Genomic DNA, 10,179 nt, shown 5'->3' with positions numbered 1-10,179 from the left:
TGATGATTGATTGTAGTTTTATTGATTTTTGATTGATTGTTGATTTGATCTTTGATTTCAATTATGTTGATGATGAAATTGATGACTGTTGTAGTTTTAATCTTGATTCCTATGGCTAGTGAGTAGTTTTCTAGCTAGGGAAATGGTGAAGCATGTTTGAGTGATGGATTAGAGTAATTTGGGGATAATTGATGGAGTTGATGATATGATTAAATTTGGTTGATAATTCATGTGCATGTGTGTGATTGATTGAAGTTTGGCCATCTTTGATTATTGCACTAGATTGCATTGTGAGCTAGCTATGATACGGACCATTGATTAGTAACTTGCAACTTCACGATTGAGGTGCTTTGTGACGTTCCCTAGGTAGTGTTTAGCGTAGTTGACGCTAGTTAGACCTCTAGGTGAACTATCTTGGTATGCTCTTTTGGATACATGATGATCTTCCTTCATATCACTTGACTTAGTCGGTTTGACCTCCCAAATTACCATTTTCCATTACAATTACATGTGGATCCATTGCCCTAGTGTCTTTAGATTGATTTCATACAAGTTCTTGCATCATTTAGCTCTAGCTCTAGTTTCCTTCATAAACCCCCTTTACTTGACTTCGAAATAGCTTGACTTAGGCATTGTGCATTCGACCTCCATTCCCTTGGGTTCGACCTTGACTTACCATTACACTAAATAGGGGTGGCAGCCCAACGACCTACCGTTCTTCACAAGGTCCGACGAAAACCCAAGTGTTAATGGAGTTTAAGAGTTTTTCCAAAATATGGAATGCTCTTTCTAACTCCCACTCAAGCACTTTACTCCAAATCCCAAGGTTGGTATTTATAGAGGAAAGTAGAGTTGGAATTTCTATCCCATCAATGTGGGATCATGAAATTCCACAAATTAATTTAAAGCTAAATTAAATTAAAATTGCAAACTAATAATAAATCTACAAGTGGCATTACCATGTGAAATGGGTTGGTGAGGACCACATGGAGAGTAGGGAACCATACTTGCTCCCCACTCAATACTCTCCTTGTGCCACATGTCCTTACCCACTTGCTTCCATATTCCTCAAGCTTCCCCTTATGACCGGCCCTATGGCCCAGCCACGAGCCTAGCCCGAGCCCAGCCCGAGCCCTGCCCCACACCAAGATGCGGGCTGCTGCTGTGCGCGCAAGCCACGCACTTGGTGCGGGCTTGCTGCTTAGTGCGTGCGCTGCTAGCACGCCTAGCTTGCGGCAGCTAGCTGCTGCACGCAACACGTGCACGCGGCTGCTAGCTCGTGGCTGCTAGCATGTAGCCAGCCATGCTAGGCTTGGCTTGGTGCGCTTGCTAGCCACCTATGCTTGGACATTTTTGCCCCTAGCATTCGGATGCTCGGGGCACTCCGATGCTAGGGGTATTTTGGTTGATTTATTATTATTTTGCGCGTCTCGTCTTTTTATTATTTTTGACTCGACTTCCAACGCTCGGTTTCGACGCTCCAAGCTCGAATTACTGACGTCTAAATATTTAACACTCGGGCGACGAATTAATTTCTTTCAAATTAATTCATCGAATCGGTTCGTATATTTTGCTTGGGTGTGACCCGAAGGGTTCAGTCAAGATTTAGCGGTAATATTCATTATATTAATATTATTGATCGGAAGCGGCCTCCACCCAGCCATTGCGATCACTTGACCTTACTGAGTATATTAGCTTTCTAATAATTCTAAACCCGCTATCAGAAAAATACACTTGTTCGAAGGACACCATTCCTTTCAACGTGTCCCTCTTTGATTGGTCCACGTGTCTAGGGTATTTTTACCCTAAACGACAAGAATGCTAACCATGCTTATGCAGCTCATGCGACATCTCCAACAACCGAGTTAGTCAAGCGTTTGCTGATGCACGGGACTAGCTTAAGCAAAAGAGAACATCAGATGTAAGAATTCTCTGACATGACTTATATGCCAACGAACCCAACCCCGCAACCTCTACATATGCCTATTCCTTACAGTTCACACATACAATCTAAGATTGGATAGAACAATGCCTACCCCGCCACCTCTGTATAACCAAGCTCCACAAAATGTCGTTCATGCAACCTCAATTCACCATCGGTCCGCAGCTTATGACTAGTACAATTAAACTTAAAACAAAGCTGGTCACATAGGAATGCAGGTGGCTCAGGCGCAACCATATACAAGCATATTAAATTCTAACTTTAGGTTAGAAGGCCCTCGGTTTCCTTATAAATATTGAATGTTCCTCTACCTCTTATTAAAGGTGAAGAATATGCTGGTTCACACTTATCTTAGTATTGCATCCAAATTAACACTTGTCGGAATATAAGAACTTGATGTGCTTACAAGGGCATAGCGCAAACGTGATTCTTAAGCTTGCCAGCCAATTGTATCAATAGCTTTACGACACTATGTTTACTCTTCTGCGGCAACTTTTTCATGAACATCCAAGCTAAAAAGACAAGCATGCCTTTGGTAAGAATTCAACAAGGGAAGGAAGAAGGGCTTTGGCCCTATGTGCTGTTCACTTTGGAGAAAAATCCAAAAAGACAAGCACGTCTAAACCCAATGATTAAAAAAAAAGAGAAAGATTTTCGAAACAAGGAAATACCTTTTTAATTGTTAATTGTCGTAACAATTGGATTTACCTCATAATTCCGAATTCAAATCGATTCTAAATGAGACAAAAGGGTATTTTAGACTGCTCAAAAAATGAAACGGTTTATTAATGGTTTATTTTGGTCTTAGCTATCATGCCCGACAAGCAGTCTACGGAGCTGCATCCTTACTCATCGAGTCCTATTTCAGGTGCAATGCCTTTTCAATAAAGACCTTTTTCTGCCCCATTTCTCATTTTTTTTATTGAAAGAGGATTAGCGCGGGATGGCCCATTACCTTGAGTTAGGCCTAACGTGTGCACCACGAATAGCTAGGTTTCATACGAGGTAGGGCCTTCCCATCAGAGCAACTTGATCACTGGATTATTTTTTTTGCTTTCTTATCCAGAAAGCAACTAGTTTACTATTACCAACGCCCCATTTATAGCCTACAAGCTGAATTGAACCCGAGTGGACTAGTCTTCTCGAAGGTCTTTAGCCCAACTGGTGCCCAGCCGACTGGAGGGACTGAGAAATTAATAGAGTACAAAACTTGCTTCCAAGATTTTGAAAATCCGAAAGGCTTCGGATTGCATTCTGAACTGCTATCCATTTCACGATTGTAAATAATTTCACTCTTTATATGGTGAATCACCATCAAATATAAATTCAAAACCAAAGTTACAAACTCTAGAAATTTTAATTATAGTTAAATTACGAAATTGAAAGTAAAATGTGAGGAATAACCTTACGGTGATCATCTTTAGTAATGACAGATGAACCTTCGAGCGCAATTTTAAGAGCTTTAATTATTTCATACCTTATTTATTTTGTCAAATTTTTAAACGCAAGTTTAGAAATGATGAAATTTGATCAATCACGCAAAAGAGAGAGATTTAAAGAGATGGAAAGAACTTTTGGTAATGGAGAAAAGGGGAGATAACTTTCTCTTTCCTAATTACAATTCCCAAAGCTTAGTTGGTGCCAAATGTATTTTTATCGCTGCATAGTGTTTATCGCCCGGTAAGATGGTGAAAGTTTCCTCTCACTGTCTCCACACCCCTAAAATTTTAACTTCCCTATTATATTGAAGTGTATAAATTGGTACAAATCTCCATTTGTACACCAAGTATATCCTAGCTTTCTCCTTTATTTCTATTTCTCTCCTTATCTTAAATTCCTCGTCTTTCTTTTGTTAAACCCTATTCACTTCACCTTACAAAAACTACATTCTATTCAGCAAAAATAATTTAAGTTCAATAAAAATAATTTAAGTTCAGAAAAAATAATTTTAATTTAGCAAAAATAAGGTAAGTGAATAACATCTTACAATATCGAAGAAATATCCCATAAAAAAAATATTCAGGGAACGGAGAGAGTATATGCCATGTGGCGAAATGTAATTTAGAGTACAACTACAAACAACCGCAGGAGGAATTCTTGGTCTCAAGTAGGTAGAGACCAAGGTGGTCTCTAGTAAGGTTATTTTCGTAATTTAGTAAAAAGACAAAAAAAAAAGTACCTTATCTGTAAGCACCAACGATCTATATAGTCAATACCATCCTGAGTAGTATCAAAATACCATCCTGTAACTTGTTGGTATCATCATAGTACTGCGGTTGGTATCATATTAAACAAATATTATTGTTGGTATAATTAGCTTTATAGTTGGTATCCTAATTAAAACTTTGTTGGTATCTAGCTACATCAGAGCCATACTATTAAAAGCTAAAATTAGGTAGTAATTAATTGGGTAAAACTGGAGAATACTAGACCATCTACTGAGTGCAAAAAGCCTGATTTTAAGCATTACTATCATATTCCAGAAAATTCTAATAATCTTGGCCCAGTCCTTAATTATATTGTAGATCAAATTGGTGAGCTTAAAGTAGAAGTTGGTAGCGTACATTGTCGTTGCATGAGCAGTGAGCATAAGCTATTAACAGAAATATCAGAGATTAATAAAAATTTAAGTGAGCTAAAAGAGCAGGTTAAACAAGTACAACTTGCTTTAACAAACGAGGTTAGACATCAGTTTAACAAAGAAGTATCACCTAGTAATGAAAAGATTGTTCCATATAAATATAAATATCCTTTTCAAAATCTAGATAAAAATAAGAAGTTTACTGTATCACTTCCTAAAAGACCTATTAGTAATCAAGAAAAGAGCCAAGAGACTAAAAATGAGCCATCATCTTCAGGAGAAAACACTTGAAGAATTACAAGTCTTATTCGATAAGGAAGAAGACCCTAATAAGCTTAACGAAATCATGAATTTAATTTTTAAAAAAGGGATTTCTTCTATAGAAGAAAATAATTATGTTACTTTAGAAGAAGACCTATATCAACAAATGGGATTAATGAAGTTAAATGATCTGGATTTTCTACCCATAGAAGTAGTCCAACAAAAGATTGAAAATAAACTAGGAAAAAGAGTAATGGATAATAATGATGTGGGAGAAGAAATTATTGATGAAAACATTAACGTAAATAATGTTATCCAAAGACCTAGATATCAAGGAGAAGGAAGTTGCACACGACCAAGATACATACCAGGGAAAACTACCCGGTTTAGTGTCAAGGTTATGCCAAACCAAATTCCTAAACAAGAAGTAACTCTTGAACCCATAAGTCAAACTGGATATAAGCTTAAGTTAGACGGAGTAAGAGATAGACAAAGTGTGTTAGATCAGTGGAGAAAGAGCATGAGTAGTGTACTCAACCTAAACACTGACTGGACTTCTGAGAATTTCTTAAATTATATCGAACATAGTTTTTATGGTTGTGTAGAAGATTGGTATGATGGTATAGATGAAGAAGTCAAAGCTACATTAAGAACTAGTGAATCTCCTACTAGAATGTTTAGGCAGTTATGTCAATACATTGAGGTAGAGTTCATTGGTCCAAGAGCTGATCCTAATGAAAAACGAATAGAATATCAAAGAAAGTTAAGTAATCTGTCCATCTGTAATATGAAATATGTTGAGAGTTACATTATGGAGTTTGAGACATATTATTATAAAATTGGAGAAAATGAAACAAATCTTGGAATGTTCTATGATAAATTACCAAGTCCCCTTAATGAAGAAATTAGTGAAAAATATCAAGAATGGAAAGAAAAATTCTTAGCTAGGGATGCCCTAGGAAATAGAATTGCCTTTTTAAGAAAATGGATTGAAAAGAAATGTAGAGAAGTTGCAGGAACTCAACAAATGAAGAGACAATTTCTCACTTGTTGGGATTTCCCAAATAACTATGGATGTGAAAGAAAAAACTATAATAAGAGAAGGAATTATAAGAAAAATAAATTTGACAGATCAAGAGGAGAAACCTATAAAAAGAAGTACTATAAACATAAATATAGAAAACCAAGTAGGTTTTTCAGAAAAGCAACATATTGTCCTGAGAAAAAGAAAACATGCAAGTGTTGGTCTTGTGGAGAATTAGGACATTACGCTAATGAATGTAAGAAAGCTAATCATAAATTAATGGAAGCCTTGGGTAGTTGGGATTACATAGAAATACCAGAAGACGAGGCTTTAGAATTAGCTTTAAGTAATAATAAAGGAATAGTAGAAATAATAGAAGAAGAAAATGAGTGCAATGAAGAACCTGAAGACAGTGAGTTTGAAGACGAAAATTACGAAGAAATAAATAATATGATGGAAGGAGAAGAAGTAGAAAACTCAGAATCAGATGACAATGATGAGGATAAAAGCAAAATGACTATAGGTCAATTAAAAAGAGCTGAATATTCATTTGAAGATAATGACCTAGACCAGAAAAACAAAGAAAGCTGGAATTTTCCTCAGATTACTAAGGATAAAATATTTAAAACTTCTTTCTTTAAAACAAGAACTAAATATGTATGTGAAGAAATGGAAGGAAGTATAGTAATCGAATATTGTGAACAAAAAGCAGCTGAAATTAACATCATAAACTGGAAAAGTATTAAAAAACATAAACAAAAAGGAAATTATATTTACATCTGTATTGGTGCAGTACAAGTATACATAACTCCTTTACAAGACTTTGGCAAAGATGTTAAGTGCTTAAGTTTTATTTGTGATATTAGACATCAAGAATTTTATGATCAAATAATCAGTGGTATCACATGTAATTTAAGTCAAGGAACGGTAAGCTACATATGTGAACCTAGATATTATGTGAGCTTAGAAGACTCATTTGCGTCTAAGTTTTTAGCTATCAAACTACTAACAGAAGGAGTAAAAATGCATAAAGGAACACGACCCATACAATTAAAATGGAAGGTGGTTTATAAGTTGGTAAACACTATAGACACATCTTTTAAAAAACAAATAGTCGATGCTCAGAAGTATGAGCAAGGAGGAGGCCCTAAGAAGAAAATTACACCTATAAAAGTAAATCCTAACGAAATTGAAATTGAAAAAACTTGGGAAGAATTCTTTATGAATCCTGCAGTTAGTAATAGATCAAGTAAAATGTTAATTGATGAATCAGGGTTACTTTATATTGGAGTAGCTATAAAACCTAAGATATAGAGAAATATGAGTCTTAGAACACCAAGTCTAAGTAGACAAAACTCAACGATTATAAAATTGAAAAAACAGTGTGATGAGAAGCCAGAAGAAGATGAAGAAGAAATATTAGTTCTACTAAAGAAACTAAATGAAAAATATGAGAGCAAAAAGGCTTTAAAACAACCTGCAAGGCATAGCATTGATATGGGATCATGTTCTAGTTTTGAGTTAAATGAAGATTTAAATAATCCTATTGATAAAAGGAAGGTAATTGGATATAAGACTAAAACTGTGAGTGAACCAGTATATGAAGATGAAGTTAATATGCAAATGGAAGCTTGTAATGAAGTAACCAGTACTAATCCTAATAGCATTTATATTCCAATTGATATATGCATTGAAGACTATAATAAATATAAATTATGTGCGTATATTGATAGTGGTTGCTCTACATGTTTTGGAAAAAGATCATTATTTCCAGAATTCTTATGGAAAAAGGCTAAAAATCCTATGCAAGTTAGAATCGCTAATAATAGTGTCATGATGCATACGGAGATAATTGAAGATTTAAAAATAGAAATTGGAGGAGTTCGATGTGTTATTCCTATTTTATGGGCAACTGATCAGCCAAGTCATGATATGATAATAGGAAATAACTTTCAAAGATTATACTCCCCATGCACTCAAACAATTGATCAGATAATCTTTACTATTAATGGTCATTCTATTCCTATACAGAAAATATTAAAGGCTTATACCCATCAGACTATGGAGTTTACGCGCAGCCAGCGTGGTGATAGGGTTACACCTACACAACGAGAGGTTGCACTTAGAATTTCTGAGTGTGAATCATCATTAATAGATCAAATTAATAAGCAACAAGAAAAGTTATGTGAAAAATTATATTCAACAAATCCTTTAGAGCATTGGGAAAGGGATAAAGCATTTGCTAAGATAACTTTAACAAATCCTAATAAGATTATCAGAGTAAGACAAATGGTTTATACCTACCAAGATATATTAGAATTCGATGAGCAAATAAAAGAATTGTTGGATAAGAAGTTAATTAGAAATAGCAAAAGTCCTCATAATAGTATAGAGTTCATGGTTAGAAACCATGCAGAAGAAAAAAGAGGTAAAGCTAGAATGGTCATTAATTATAAACAACTAAATGACAATACTGTTTTTGATGGCTATTACATTCCTAATACAACTGTGTTATTTAATAGAATACAAGGAGCCACATGGTTTTCTAAAATGGATTGTAAGAGTGGTTATTGGCAAATTAAAATGGAAGAAGAAAGTATTCCATTAACTGCATTTTGTGCACCTCGAGGGCATTATGAATGGTTAGTCATGCCTTTTGGATTAAAAAATGCTCCACAAATATTTCAAAGAAGAATGGATAATATTTTTAGAGAACTTAATCATTGTTGTTTGGTTTACATAGATGATATTTTAATCTTCTCAAAGGATTTAGAACAGCATAAGAATGATCTTAAAGCTGTAACTCAAAAATGTGCTGAACATGGAATAATCCTTGGAAAAGATAAATGTGTATATGCTAAACAAGAAATTGAGTTTCTAGGATTAGAAATTAAAGCAGGACAAATAATATTGCAAAAGCATATCCTAGAAAAGATTGAAAAATTTCCTGATAAAATTGAAGATAGAAAACAACTAGAAAGATTTCTAGGATGTTTAACTTATGCTTCTGATTTCATAGAAAATCTTGCTCTATTAAGAAAACCATTACAACACAAACTCAAGAAAGAATTAACTTGGAGCTGGAAGGATTGTGATTCTAAAATTTTTCAAAATTTAAAAGCTATGTGTAAAGATCTTCCTGTACTAACACTACCTACCAGTGAAGATGATTTAATCCTTGAACAAATGCTAGTAATGAACACTGGAGCGCTGTGTTAAAAATAAAAGAAGGAGAAAAACTTTGCAGATATAGCAGTGGAAGTTTTAATAAAGCTTAGTTAAATTATCCTACAATGCAAAAGGAAATCCTTGCAGTAATTAGAGGGATCGAGAAGTTCTTAATATTCTTAGCCCCTAAACAGTTCTTAATAAGAACAGATTGCAAAGGCATACTCGGTTTTGTTAAAAAGAATTTGTCTAATATGCAAGCGCAAGGGAGACTCCTGCGTTGGCAATTATGGCTTAACCAATTCTCTTTTACTGTTGAACATATACAGGGAACAAAGAATTCTTTGGCAGACAGCTTAACCAGAGAATTAGCTAATGACGAAGAAGCACAAGACATCGGAAAAACCTCCTGCCCATCAAATAGAAAAGATGGAGGCAGAGAGAAAAACTCTTATTGAAGAGACTGATAAATTAATGGAGCGGGTTTCACCCTCCACTTGGGCCTTGATGGAGGCCATGATTGTTTCATCAAAAAAGAGATCCCGAGATGGTTTGATTAAAAGTTGTCATGTAGTTGTTCGAAGATTCCTAATGTATGAAGTAATGATCATAATCCTGAGGCTCATTCCTGATATTCAGGATATTATACTAAATAAAATACAAGATAATAATTTTAAGTTCTGGTATGATCTAGTCGTATCAAGGTCATACAAGATGTATGATGTCTATGATTTATGGGGAAGTAGAATAATGTTCAAAACTAATTCCAGAGTGGGTACTGTGTCAATTCATCCACATTCACCTGAATGGAGGGCACCTTATGTAGCTGAGCACTACAGAGCTTGGGATTACGGGATGGTCCATAGTATTGTGCCATTTCTAGATAGTAATACCACGTTCTTTGAAAAACTCACAAAATTCCAGAAGTATGTCTTTAGGAGAATTTATGAAGCTACAAGATACAAAGGAAGAGTTGAACAAGTCCAAGTACAAAGTGCAAACATCGAAATGATTGAAGGAAAAATTAGCTCTCCTCATTTCTTGATCATGTTTGAAGACGTTCATCGCAAACTCAAAGATCCAATCTGTATCCAGCAGAAACGAGTAAAAGATTCTACAGAAGCAAGAGCTTATGGATTTTTCTATATTGCTCAGTATCTTAACCAGTTCATAGCATTAAAGGAAGAACCACCAGTCATAATA

This window comes from Chenopodium album, chromosome 23 (genome assembly GCF_948465745.1).
Source record: "Chenopodium album chromosome 23, dcCheAlbu1.1, whole genome shotgun sequence".
Classification (NCBI taxonomy): Eukaryota; Viridiplantae; Streptophyta; class Magnoliopsida; order Caryophyllales; family Amaranthaceae; genus Chenopodium; species Chenopodium album.
This window is presented reverse-complemented; position numbering follows the sequence as displayed.